Source organism: Choloepus didactylus, chromosome 17, assembly GCF_015220235.1.
Source record: "Choloepus didactylus isolate mChoDid1 chromosome 17, mChoDid1.pri, whole genome shotgun sequence".
NCBI lineage: Eukaryota > Metazoa > Chordata > Mammalia > Pilosa > Megalonychidae > Choloepus > Choloepus didactylus.
The window spans coordinates 38,083,620-38,098,472 of NC_051323.1; the positions used below are offsets into that span (position 1 = coordinate 38,083,620).

General features: G+C 39.1%; 1 protein-coding gene and 1 pseudogene across 1 annotated transcript in view; both read right to left on the minus strand.

Annotated features, from left to right (window-relative positions):
- ACYP2 (acylphosphatase 2) overlaps positions 1 to 14,853 on the minus strand; it is a 320,771-nt gene that overhangs the window by 223,922 nt on the left and 81,996 nt on the right. The gene's annotated exons all lie outside the window — the stretch shown is intronic.
- Positions 1,900 to 4,100, minus strand: LOC119511987 (annotated as a pseudogene).

Below are 14,853 nucleotides of genomic sequence, written 5' to 3' on the forward strand. Positions count from 1 at the left end.
TTAAAAAGGGGGCTTATTTAGTTACACAGTTCCAGTCTTAAGGCCATAAAGTGTCCAAGGTAACATATCAGCAATCTGGTACCTTCGGTGGTAGATGGCCAATGGCGTCCAGTAAAACCTCTATTAGCTGGGAAGGCACGTGGCTGGTGTCCGCTCCAAGCTCTGGGTTCAAAATGGCTTTCTCCCAGGATGTTCCTCTCTAGGCTGCAATTCCTCAAAAGTGTCACTCTGAGTTGCTCTTGGGGTGTCTGTCCTCTCTTAGCTTCTTCAGAGCAAAAGTTGGCTTTCAAAGGCCGTCTCTAAAATGTCTCTGTGAGCTGAAGCTCCTCTCTCAGTTACAGTGCATTCTTCAAAGTGTCCCTCTTGGCTGTAACAAGCTCACTCCTTCTGTCTGAGCTTATATACCGCTCCAGTAATCAAGGCCCATGCTGAATGGGAGGGGCCATGCCTCCATGGAAATTATCTCATCAGAGTTATCATCTACAGTTTTGTGGGTCACATCTCCATGGAAACACTCAAAGGATTCCAATCTAATCAGCCCTATAACATCTGCCCCACAAGACTGCATCAAAGAATATGGCTTTTTCTGGGGGACATAATACATACAAACTGTACAGCACCCTTTTCAGAAAACAATTGACCATAAATGTGAGGTGTTTTTTTGTTTGTTTGTTTTTCCAACTCTCAGTTCTATTCCACTGATCTATATGTCTATCTGTATGTCAGTACCACATTGATTGATTACCATAACTTTGTAGTAAGTTTTGAAATTAGAAAGTGTGAGTCTTCCAACTGTGTTCTTCTTTTTCAAGGTTATTTTAGCTATTTTAGGGCCTTTTGGCTATTCTGGGCCCCTTAAATTTCCATATGAATTTTAAGATCTGTTTGTCCATTACTGGAAAAAAAAAAGGTACTTGGTTTGGACAAGGATTACACTGAATCTTTAGAACAGATTGGGGAGTCTTGCTATCCGTATTAGTTAGGGTTCTCTAGAGAAACAGAATCAACAAGAGATATCTATAAATATAAGATATTATAAAAGTGTCTCATGCAACTGTGGACATGCATGAGTCCAAATTCCATAGGGCAGGCAGCAAACTGACAAGTCCAATGAAGATGCTCGATGAACTCCTCAGGCAGAAAACTGGCAACTTTTATGAACGTGTTCGATGAACTCCTCAGGAACAAACTGGCAACTTTGATGAACTTCTCAGGAAATGCTTCCCTGGTTAGCCAAAGAAAAAGTGAAGGTCCTCTATCTGTCTTGCTTAAAAGTCTTCAACTAATTGGATTAAATCCAGCTGATTGAATTCTCTCATTGCGGAAGACATGCCCTTCGTTGATGTAATCAGTCACAGCTGCAGCCTATTGACTGATGATTTAATAAACCAGTCTTCTGGTTTACTAACCAGTCACAAATGTCCTTGCAGTAATGGTTAGGCCAGTGCTTGCTTGACCACACACCTAGGTACTATCACCTGGCCAAGTTGACACATAAACCCAACCATCACATCATCATAACAATATTAAGCCCTCAAAACCAGGAACATGAAATATCTTTCCTTTTATTTTGAGCTTCTTTAATTTCTTTCAAAAATGTATTGTAGTTTTCAGAAAATAAGCTCTGTAGTTCTTTTGTTAAATTTATTCCTAAGTATTTGAATCTTTTTGATGCTATTGTAAATGGAATTTTTAAAATTTCATTTTTGGATAATTCATTGCTACATGTAAAAATGCAGTTGTCTTTTGTGTATTGGTCTTGTATCCTCAATCTTGCCAAACTTATTTATTAGCACTAATAGTTTTTGTGAATTCCTTAGGATTGTTTACATATAAGTTCATGTCATCTTCAAATAGAGATTGATTTGCTTTTCCTTTCATATCTCGATGACTTTTTTTCAGATATTTTTATTTCTTAAAATTTGTTATTTATTAGGAATGACTGAAATAAAAAATATAATTGAGTCCCACCATCATCATCATGGAAATGGCTTTAAGAGAAAAAGTGGTCAGATGAATATTATGGCTTCTCATTTTCAACCAGTAAATAGTTGCCATTTGATAAACAGACAGACACCATCTGTTAAGAATGCTCAAGATATGTTATATAATACAGCATGCCGGTTCACAGGAGGGGAACACACTAGAAAATAACTTACGTGAACTTCTTGATTTCATCATACAAGACAAGCACAAAAGCACCACCCATGCCCCTGAGAATACTGGACCACACGCCCTTGAAGAAAGCTTTGGATCCTTCATCTCTAGCAATCTTCCTCCCACAGTCAAGCGTGCCTGTGTACAAGATTTCAGTTCCTTTACACCCTGACTGCATCATCATGCAGGGAGGAGCAGTGTCAAATGGGTAGGAAGTCAACCCAGCAACAGCTGTGACAGACTGTACGATTATCCAGCTGATAAAGATGTGAGTATTCTTGGGATCTGGAAGCATTCCCTTTGCGGTGTCATAGATAGCGAAAAAGGCAGCTTGGTAGATGATGATACCCTGTACTGACACGTTAAAGCCTTGGTACAGACCCTTAATCCCATCGGATTTGTAGATCTTAACCAGGCAGTCACCGACGCCTTTGAATTCCCTTTCAGCTCCAGCTTTCCCCACATCAGCTGCTAGACGGGTAGGGGCAAAATCAAGAGGGTACACAAAACACAAGGATGTGGCCCAAGTGGCACCACCTGATGCCAGGTTCCCTGCAAAATAGCGCCAAAACTGGGTCCTCTTGTCAACACCACCGGGAAGATCTGCTTGTATTTATCTTTGAAGGCAAAGTTGAGCGCCTATGCGGGGAAGTATCTGATGACATTTGCCAGGTTACCACGCCAGAAGGACAGAACTCCTTGCTCCTTGGGGATACGAACCACGTAGTCTATAATGCCCTTGCACTGCTTTTCTGAGGTGATTTGCTTGCATGTTGCACCTGCAGCAGCAGCCTGACCTGCTCAGTGGGCAGCACCGCTGTCTTGGAGATGACCGCAGCCTCTGCACCTGCCAGGAAGTCCTTGACGAAGGATACAGCAGCATCTGTCATGTTGAGAGGAATGAGGAGGCGGGGTACAGGACGATGTTGGAAACCGGCTTCGACTCCCGGGCTCTCTCGATGACTTTTATTTCATTTTCTTGTCTAATTGTCCTAGAACCTCCAGTATAATGTTGAATAGAAGTGGTGGGAGAGTACATTCTTGTCTTGTTCCTGATCTTAGGGGGAAAGTTTTCAATCATTCACCATTAAGTATGATGTTAGTTGTGCGTTTATGCAGATGCCATTTATCAGGCTGAGTAAATTCCCTTCTATTCCTACTAAGTTGAGTGTTTTTATCATTAAGTGGTGTTGGATTTTGTCAAATGAAGAAGAGCCTTTTCAAAGTGATGAAGTATATTTTATTTTCATTTAGATAGCACAGAAAATTAGAGTGTATAGTGTGTAAACTAACTAGAATGATTAAAGAAGAATTTCTCTGGAGCTCGGATGGTTTAATTGGTACTTTCTTCACTAATTCTAGAATAGTGTATGTTAAATCATGCTGGAATTAAGGATACATAAAAGAATAGGTAGGTGAGAAAAGATCCTGGCTTCCAGAAGCACAATATATAATGCAGAATGGCAGCAGTTAGTGTGTTCTGGTTCAGTGTGAAATTCACTCTCATGAAACTGCTTAACCCATGTTCAACATCAATTTAAATCACTGCAATGATTTAACTGTAATTAGGATTTCAGAATCCTCATTATAAGACATTTTGTCAAATATGCCCACAGACACTTGCAGAGCAGATTCTAAATGTGGTATTTTCTTAAGAAATAAGAAATCTTGAGTATTAACCTACCCCATGAAAGTATTCTAAATTAATTATTCCCAGTACAATATGGCCTTTTATTATAAATCTGCATATTTTAGTGACTAAACATATAACATGCTAACTATAATTGTGCCAGTCACATGACTAAATTCCAAAGCTGTTGGCCCACCAGCATTTTCATCACCTGGTCATCCTCATTGTGCTTCTAAATATGGTAGCAAAACATTGATCTTTCCATTCATCCCATGTTCTGCTTCATTTGGGCAGCAAGGGATGTTTGTGCAAGTTCTTGGGAAAGTGGAGGGTGAGGAATAGCAGGCAAATTATCCCCATATATGATAAAACCACATCACATTATCTCACGGTTCAGTTAAACGAATATTTCACCCCTTTGATTACTGTTATTGGGCATATTATTATCTTGACTATTCATTTCAGGGATCAGTGGCAAGTAGTACTAAATGTTAACTGAGTTATCCCAAATCAAAACTTGATTGATTTCCAGTTTCTGACACACCCTATGAGTCTGGAGCAGGAACTGTTTTAGCCATCCCTATACTCCCTGGAAATCAATATGAAGCAAGCTCAATTCAGGTTAATGAATGAATAGGCAAAAGACTACCTATTTGTTTATAACATAAAATATATTGCTGATTCAAAAAGAATTGCCATTTTGCATAATTACATAGCTAATAAGACAATCCACTATTAAACACCCGTTTAATTTCTTATTTTAAGTATTTCACAGACATTCCTGACCAGGCTGAAAGATTACTCCTGATCCCCGATGTTTGCCATCTATCAGTATTTGATTAATTGTTCTCACTAACCCAATTGTTTTGTCCCACAAAAAAATTCTCTTGCGTTAGAAATATGCTCCTACTTACTAAAACTGCCCAGGTCTGTTCAAGATGTCCCATCCATATGCCCAGAGTTTATGCTCTCATAACATATAATAATGTTTTGTAAATTAAGCCAAACAAGTATATTTAAAACAAAATTTCATTGCACCACCTAAAATGGCTATACCAATAAATGCTGCCTCTTTCTCACACAACCTGAGTAAGATTATTGATTTTACTAACCACAACTAAATAGTGTATTAGTTAAGACATTTTGGGCACATGTAACAGAAAACAGTGCTATGTTTAGCAAAAGCAAAAACAGGGGATTTATTATAAGGACATGGGAGTCTCATCAAACCCTGTCTTAGTTTACCAGGGCTACTATGACAAATACCATAGAATGTCCATCCACATACTGTATGCTGAGCTGGCTCATCAGTGACATCCAACTGGACAATTTCCATGCCAAAATACCCCCATAAATAAAACATTCCACTAAACAACATGTGTTCAGTCACTTTCCTGCAATGTTTTGCTTAAATCCTATGGGTTATGCAAATAGAGCTAAAAATATTGCATGCTTAAGATAACCAAAGCCCTTAGGCTAATAATAAAGCAATTTGTGCTTACAGCTTCTATTTGGAAAAGACAAACAATTTAAATGTTAACTTTAAGGAGTCACTGAACTGATAATAATGTGTGGTTTTGTTACGTTTTACTTTTCCCCCAGAGTTTGCTAGTCCACTGGGTGGACATATTAGCAAGTATGGAATATCTTGCATAGGAAAACTTAAATCACTTTCAGACATAAATTCAAAATTGAGATGTTTTAAAAAAGAATTTCAAGTACCGTTATCACAGACTTTCCCCTTTCATGGGAAATAATTTGCTAGACTTGAGTTCTAAGAACACTTAAAACCCATTCTTTTTCCTAGCAGATTAAGTATGCTCTCTCTCTAAATGTATTTTCCTAGTATCATCTTTTAACGTTATCTGCTAAATTTAACCACAGATGCTTAAGTTACATTTTTCTCCATAAATGGTGTTAGGCAAAGGTATTCTAGAGAACGGAAGTACACAGTGCAAGATAGAAATGAATTCTGATTTTATTTCTATTTCTCTCTCTGACACTGGAGAACTTATTTCAGCTTCTTGTTCTGTAAATTATGCACAATGGTAAACCTCACAGCAGTGTTGTGTAAAAAAGGGAAAAAACACGAGGACTTGGAAAATGTAAAAATTGCTGTGATGGTTGGTATTGCAGTTGGTGATGTTGCTCTGCTGATGCGAGCCAGCAAGCATTGACATCCTTTGCCCTGTGCTTGACTTTCAGAAATTCAACCTTTCAGGCCCCAAATACTTAACAATGAGATCTACATTTGTAGAATGCTCTATGGTTATAAACAGTTTCTGTAAATGTTAATCATTTAATCCTCACAAATGTTTTACAAAGGTGTTACCATCCAGACCCTCTGGGATTTGGACATCACACAACAGGTATCAAAACTAGGATTCAAAGCCAGGATTCAAATCTCATCTTTTGACTCCTGGTCCAGTGTTTTCCCTTCATTGTAGCAGAGCTTTTCTGACGTTTAAACACGTTTCTGACCCTATTTCTCACTCTGACTTATGATATGAGAGCTATGCTGAGGAATCGTAAGAGTGTTCAGCCAGCTTTTCCTTTACCCACTCAGATTTAAATTCCTTTAACTATTTCTTTTAACTCCTCACCCTACTTACTCAATTTGTTTGTCTATATTGTTATCTCTATAAGAAAGCAGAACAACAGGTCTTCAATTTCAAAATAATATAAACTGAATTGATGCTAGCTGAGGAAACACAGAATAAAGGACAGGAGCAAATGGTAAATCTGATAGTTTTGTGGAACAGTGGTTTGGCATAGGTGTAGTAATAAATATCTGAGTTCAAAGTCGGGTTTCTAACTGTGGGCCTCAACTCCCTTATGTGTAAAATGGGGTCAGCAATACCTACTTCACATATATTTAATTAATGTGAATTAATTATGTAAATATATGATGTGGTTGTATGTGTATAAATATATATTTATAAGTGGTTGGCAGAGTAATTGGTTTAAAATATGCACAAATATATGGAAATTGTATGACTTTGGGGAAAGTTCAGAAGAGTTATTAAAAACAGGTGGACTCACATTGAAGAGGCAGTGAACACCAGTAAGCAATAAATATTAGTTTCACAATTTTCTGATTTTAGGTTTTGGTATAAGTGTTGATGGTAGTGGACTTTAGGCAATAATTCATTCAGTTGAGGATGCATAAACACAGTCCAGAAGGACATTTCCAGTTATAAAATTCAGAGTTTTGTCATGAATGGAGATGCTGCATATCACTTTGCAGCTACTGCCTTGTTAAATGTTCTATTCACCCATTACAAGGAAGAAGCAAAGCCCATGCATGACAGATGGCAGCTCAATTCTGGCTTCTCTAAAATGGTTTTCCTCCTACTCAATACCAGCCCAGGGATATGCTGAAGTGAACTTTGCAGATGAATCCTTAGCACTGAATACTACTTCACAGTGTGACTCACAGACCAACTGTGTTTCTTCTCATCTGTGATAGCCAAGCATTGAAACAAGGTCTGAATTCAGAATCTGGATCCTAAAAACAATTATGTGCAATTCATCCAACTCCAACAAGTTTATGCCAGTATATAAAAGCACAGAGGAGTGGAAAAATCATTTTGATCAGCCATTAAGTCTTTCGTAGCAATCAAGGCTTTAAACAAAGTAACTGTACCCCATGCAGTCAATACCCACCCAGTTCAGAAAACAGGAAACATAGGACTAACCTTGATATCTCTTTTCCTTACTCTCTTCCACATTCAGTCGTATCACTTTTACTTGCTAAATAACCCTTAAATCCATCTACTTCTCTCTGTCTCCACTGCCACCTACATTAATCCAGACCTTCCTCAAGGCAGGTTGAGAGATCTATCCAAAATGCAAATTTGTTCCTGTCACCACAACCACTCCGTTCCCATTGTTTAAGAGCCTTACATTACCTCTCTTTGTTCTTATGATAAAAGACACAGCACTCAGCTGGTCTGTACGGCACAATTTAACCATCAGGGTTCTTAGTTACCAACAAAAGAAATCAACTCTGGCTGATTCAAAGAGCAAAGAAATTTATTAAAAGGAAATTGCCACTAGGAAGAAACTGACTCTGGCCCATTCAGACAAGAAAAATTTTAAAAAGGTTATGAGCCACTAGGAAGGCTGGGGACCCAGCTGAGGAAATGGGTACCAAGGCTTGTACTGTGAACACCCTGGAAACCACTGCTGGGGCCACTGCCATACCCACCAAGACCAGAAGAGAATTCTTCACTGTTCTGCTTCTGATTCCTGCTCCAAATACTGGATGGGTGTGTTGGATTGGCTGGGCCTAGTCATCTATCCACGCTTAGCTACCTGGGGAGCTGAACTACTCCAATAGCAGACTGACTTGTTTTCCAAGACCCCTTAGGTGAGGAGTTTCCCAAATTCAAGAAGAGATTTCAAATGCTGGGCATTCAAAAAGAAGAAAGTAAGAAAAGAAAAAGAAAGAAATACAAAGGTCCACTCCATCCTCTGAACTATGGTCTGACTCTCGTCTCCCTTTCCAGCATAATCTCAGCCTCTCCCTGTAACGCTACAGCCACACTGGCCTTTCTTCAAACATTTCCACTGCGGGGCTCTTTCCTCTGCCTACAATGCTCCTTTCATTACCAGCAGCTCTGCCCCCTCAGTCTAGGATAGTGTATCAGTCAGAAGACCTGGAAGAAAAGGCACATTCACGGGTGAGGTCACTGAGGAGACCATTTACAAAGGTGTGGGCCGAGTTAAAGGAAGCCTGCCAGCTGTAGGGAAGCATTCTGGGCTAACAACAGCAGGAGGCCCTTAGCATCTCAGGCTAAGTTGTAGGCAGATGGGTGGAAGCAGAGGGAATAGCTGTGGCTTTCAGCAAATAAAAGAAGCCAGACTATAGCTTGGCTGGGAGGGGGAGTGAATAGCCTGATTTCTTACTCCTCCCACCTTCCAATCAACCTGAGGCTCTGGCAGGTTGCCACAGAGGCAACCTCCTGGAGCACAGGGCAGGGAAGAGAAACATGGAAAGTGTATCTGGAAGGACTAATGGAAAAACTCTAACATAGTTTTCTTTGTTTTGGATTCCTTTCTTTAACAGCACTTCTCTCCATTTGCAAAGATCCATGTGTACTCACAAATGTGATTCGGAGGGTGGGGAGGGCGGAGGATTCATGGATATCTACCCCACAGGATTGTAAATGCCTTGTTATTCAGGGTTATGGTCTGTTCACCATTGTTTCCCCAGGGACACGTGAAAAGGCCTCAATAACTATTTCTTGAATTAATGAAAGTATCGAAATATGGGATATTGACACTTTAATAGCTACAAATAAGGAAATCATGTCTCCCTACTTCCTTGTCAGCCAGGCTTTGTCTCCGTTGCTTCTTTTCTCCACCTAATAAAATGGCCTGTACTACAAAATCTCTGAGACTCTGCCTCAATCGAGCTAAAATTCTAACAATTTACTTTTATTTTGCCCAAAGTTTCTTTTACTCAATACATTTTTCTAGGTAATATGTCATGTATGCAGAAAGCTAACTGTGGGAGCTCTGTGCCCCCAAGTGTCTTGAAGACTGCACACAGCAGTTTGTTTGACCTAGGACAGTTAAGGTTTGACCTATTCTCCTTGTAATATCAGTTGCTAAATGTAAACTATACCTGAAACTACCTCTTCCCTGAGACTCCCTGAGATACTGTTAACTACAAGATAATCTATAATCCTCCTGCTCCCCACCTTATGCTCTCATACCCATTGGAATGTTGAGCCCTTATAACCAGCTTATTTAGCCCCCACAAATTGCAGACTATTTCCACGTTGTGCTCTGAACTCGCCACCATTCAGAGAAGCTCCTGAATCCATTCAGAGAAGCTCCTGATTTCAGGGCAATGGGACTTGACTTCCCCACCCTGTAGGTAAGCCCCATAACAAAAGCTCATGTCTCAGAACATGTCTGGTGCTTTCTTTAGTCCTGCAGCTACAAAAGCCTTCTTGGGCCGTGACACTAACTTACTCAGGTGTCACGATAACCAGCAAGTCTTATACCACAATGCACAGCAGATATTTTAGTTTAAACCTCTTTGCCTTTGTGCTATATTAAAATATGCCTTGAAACGGGCATAATGCCATATGGTGAATAGCATATGGTAGATGACAGTCCTTATTCATATGGAAACTATGCTAATGATATCCTATACAGGAAGTAAAAGTGGAACCAGATTTATTTTCTCTATATAGGTTGATCTTGTTTCAGCATCTAAAAATACTGATTTCCACTGCCACAGATGGTACGATGTGGAGGCTGAATAGAGGTGGCTGGTGTCTGAGGTCAATTACAAAATAATCTCTCAGAGGAAGACCAGGATCTGGGAGGTGAAAGTCAAAGTAATGTTGTGGGCTGATAAGAGACATTTAGAGAAGCCCCTGAACTGTATTAAGGGAGTCCTTCAATGCCCTTGGCCCAAAGAACGTTCCCTGTAAGAAACAGACTCAGGATCCCACAAATATTACTTCCACTAGCCTTTTGGATTAGGCCACAATCTATCGGTCTAATGCCCCCTTCTTATAACAGATATTTTGCAATACCCCTTTACTATCCTGAAATGAAATTCATAGGTGATATAATTTAACTACACAAATGAAATTTTAAGCCAATATAATGATCTAAGTATAAAATAAAGGATAAATATAATACATTTGTAATAAAATGTTATATATCTCAGAATGTAAATTCTTACATATGATATAATGAGGTACTCAGAGGCTTACACCTGTAGGTAGAATCACTGTGAATGCAACAACCCCCCCAAAATTCAGAATCACATATGTATCTGGCTGTACTGAAGAATCAAAAATTTGCTGGTTTGTATATATTATGTCCCCCAGAAAAAGCCATACTCTTTAATGCAATCTTGTGGGGGCAGATTGATTAATCTCTTTGATTAGGGTGTGACCTCTTGATTGAGTGTTTCCATGGAGTTTTGACCCCGCCCATTCAGGTAGGACTTCATTAAAGGACTGGAGTCCTTTAAAGGAAGCTCTCACAGAGAGCAGAGGGATGAAAATGCCCTGGGATATGCTAAACCAGGACACACAGATGTTAGATGCTTGGAAGCTGACACAGTTTGCTGACACTTTGAGATGCTAGCCCAGAGTTTGCCCCGGAGAAGCTAAGAGAGGACCCCCAGACACTTAGAGAGAAATGTCCTGGGAGAAAGAAGCAAGGATGCACAGGAGCTGAGAGAGAGGAGCTAAGACACAAGCCCAGAAACATGTTGGAAAAAGCCATTTTGAAACACACCCCGGAGCAAAAAATCAGCAGACACCAGCCACATGCCTTCCAAGCTAACAGAGGTTTTCCGGACATCATCAGCTGTTCTTCAGTGAAGGTATACTCATGTCGATGCCTTAATTTGGACATTTTCATGGCTCAGACTGTAAATCTGTAACCAAATAAACCCCCTTTCTAAAAGCCAATCCACTTCTGGTATTTTGCATAATGGCAGCATTAGCAAACCGGAACACACCATTAGCAATGTTGCTGTCAGAAACATGATTTTTCAAAATAACAAACTATTCTTGGTAAAGTTTCCCACCGAAGTACAAACTTCCCCTGGTTTACACAGTAGTTACATTCCTGGAAAATTAAGTGATCTTAAAAATAAACAAAAACTACTTGGAACTTTATATAAAATGGAGTTGGGTTCAAAAATCAGGTAACTATAAATAAGTCCTATAGGACATTTGAAAGTCTCATTCAAGACACAAAGCAGTATTTTTTTTTAATTCAGTTTTATTGAGCTATATTCACATACTATACATTCATCTTCGGTGCACAATCAGCTGTTCACAGTACCATCATATAGTTGTGCATTCATTACCCCAATCAATTTTTGAACATTTTCCTTACTCCAAAAAGAATGAAAATAAGAATAAAAATAAAAGTAAAAAAGAACACCCAAAGCATTCCACTACCTCCCCATCCCACTCCATTTTTCATTTAGTTTTTGTCCCCATTTTTCTACTCATCTGTCCATATACTGGATAAAGGGAGTGTGAGCCACAAGGTTTTCACAATTACACGGTCACACCATGTAAACTACATAGTTAGGCAATCGTCTTCACGAATCAAGGCTGCTGGTTTGCAGTTCAACAGTTTCAAGTATTTTCTTATAGCTATTCCAATACACTAAAAACTAAAAAGGGATATCTATACAGCACATAGGAATGACCTCTAGAGTGACCTCTCGACTTCATTTGAAATCTCTCAGCCACTGAAACATTATTTTGTTTCATTTAGCTTCTTCCTTTTGGTCAAGAAGATTTTCTCAATCCCATGCTGCCGGGTCCAGGCTCACCCCCAGGAGTCATGTCCTGCATTGCCAGGGAGATTTATAACCCTGCGGGTCATGTCTCACATAGAGGGGAGGGCAGTGAATTCACCTGCCAAATGGGCTTAGAGAGAGAGAGAGAGGCCACATCTCAGCAACAAAGAGGTTCCACAGAGCAGTATTTTGATGCATGCAGTTGTCTTGGACATCACAGAATATCTATCAATCGGCCTCTGCCTAGTATATGTCAGAAGCATCCTCTAATCACTTTAGCAAGCCATTTTCCAAAATGGCCCCAAGGGGTATATGGTATCTTTCCTGTTGAGAACCACTGGGCTGGAGGAGTCAGCAATCAGTTTTTCTATGATAGCATTAATCTGATATTATCAGTATGTGACATTCCAAACCTTCCATTGGCTGATACAGTTATTTGCAGCAATCCTTCAAAATCCTTCTAATTTAAGAAAAAAAAAATTATGACATAGAAACAATCCAAATGTCCATCAACAGACAAATGGATAAACAAAATATGGTATATCCATACAATAGAGTATTATTCAGCCATAAAAAGGAATGAAGTGCTGACACATGCTACACCATGGATGGACCTTGAAAACATTATACTAAGTGAAATAAGCCAGACACAAAAGGACAAATATTGTATAATTCCACTCACATGAAATATGTAGAGTAGGCAAATTTATAGACGCAGAAAGTAGATTAGAGGTTACCAGGGACTGGAAAGAGGGAGAATGGGGAATTACTGCTTAATGGGTACAGAGATTCTGTTACAGTGATAAAAAAGTTTTCGTAATGGATGGTGGTGATGGTAGTGCAACACTGTAAATGTAATTAATGCCACTGAACTGTACACTTAATGGTTAAAATAGCAAATGAAAAAAATTAGTGGAAAAAATATTTATGAGAAGGATACTGGAGCAGTCCACCCAATTGAAGAGCTGGACAGCAATTCTTGATATATCATTAAGTTCCACTAAAATTGATAGAAAACCCAACTAACAGTGGCTTAAAGAAATAGAATTTTAATGTTGTCTCATAAACTGAGCCTGGAGGTGAGTAATCCCAAGTTGGTACAACAGTCCTGCTCTACGAAGTTCCCAGGGACCAAGGCTCATTCTGCTTGCTGTTCTACCATCTTTAGGGTGTGGCTCTGTCCTCATGGTCCAAGATGGCAGCAGAATGCAAAGAGGGATGAAGAATCAGGAAAAGGGTGCATCCCAATTATCTTCTAAGGAAAGTGCCTTCTGCCAGAAGACAATTCCACTTATTTTTCATGAGGCCAAATCTTGGTTACAGGTCTTTACCTAGCTGCAGGAATGCTAAAAAATGTAGTATTTATTGGATATTGGATGAGAAACTAATAATCAGTGCTCTGCTTGGAAAGAAGAGGAATGAGGGCAACTCTGGGGATCTCAGCTGACAGCACGATTTGTGCATATTCAATGTTGGTAGCTGTCAGATTCCTGTGGCTGCTGTAGCAAAGTACCACAACCTTGGTGGCTTAAAACAACATAAATTTATTGTCTCACATTCTAGACTAGAAGTTGGTAGGGCCATGCTTTTTCTGAAATCTGTAGGGGAAAATCCTTCCTTATCTCTTTCTAGCTTATGGTGGTGGCTAGCAATCCTTGGCATTCTTTGGCCTGCAGTGGCAGTATTTCAATTTCTGCCTCCATCGTCACATGGCTTTTTTCTCTCTGCTTGTGTGTTGCTAAATTTCCCTGTTTTTAAAAGGACACCATTCATACTGGATTAGGGCCCACACTAATCTAATTTGGCCTCATCTTAAAAAATCACATTTTCAAAGACCCTATATCCAAATAAGGTCCCATCCAAAGGAATACGGGTTAGGAACTGAACATTTTAAATATAATTTATTTATATTTTTTAAATTGTAGTAATATATATAGAACATAAACATCATTTTAACAATTTGAAGTGAACAATTCTTTGACATTAAATACATTGAAAATATTGTGTGACTTTCACTACTATCTATTTCCAAACTATTTTCATCATCCAAAATCAAAATACATAACTCATACTCATTTAGCTATAACTCTGCATATCTACCTCTTCCTCACCCTGGTAACCACTATTCTCCTCTGTCTATAAATTCATTTATTCTAAGTTTATCATATAAAAGAAATCATACAATATTTGTCCCTTTTTGTCTGGCTTATTTCATTCAACATGATGTCTTCAAGTTTCCTCCATGTTATAGCATGTACCAGCACTTCTTTTTATGGCTGAATAATATTCAATTGTATGGACATACCACATTTTGTTTATCCATTTGTCTGCTGACGGACACTTAGATTGCTTCCACCTTTTGGCTAGTGTGATAATGCTGTGATGAACACTGGTGTATGAGTATCTGTCCAAGTCCCTGCTTTCAATTCTTTTGGACATATACCTAGGAGTAGAATTGCTGGATCATATGGTAATTCTATGTGTAACGTCCTGAGAAACTTCCAAACTGTTTTCCAAGTGGCCACACAATTTTATATTGCCACCAACAATGATGAGGGTTCCTGTTTCTCTGTGTATTTGCCAATACTTGTTATTTTCAGTTTTTTAAATAATAGCAATCTGTGATGGTTTCAAGCTGTTATGTACCCCAGAAAATAACATGTTATTAAATTTAATCCATTCCTGTGGGTGTGGACTCATTGTAAGTAGGATCTTAAGTTGAGATGTGACCCACCTCATTGAGGGTGGGTCTTAATTCTCTTACTGAGTC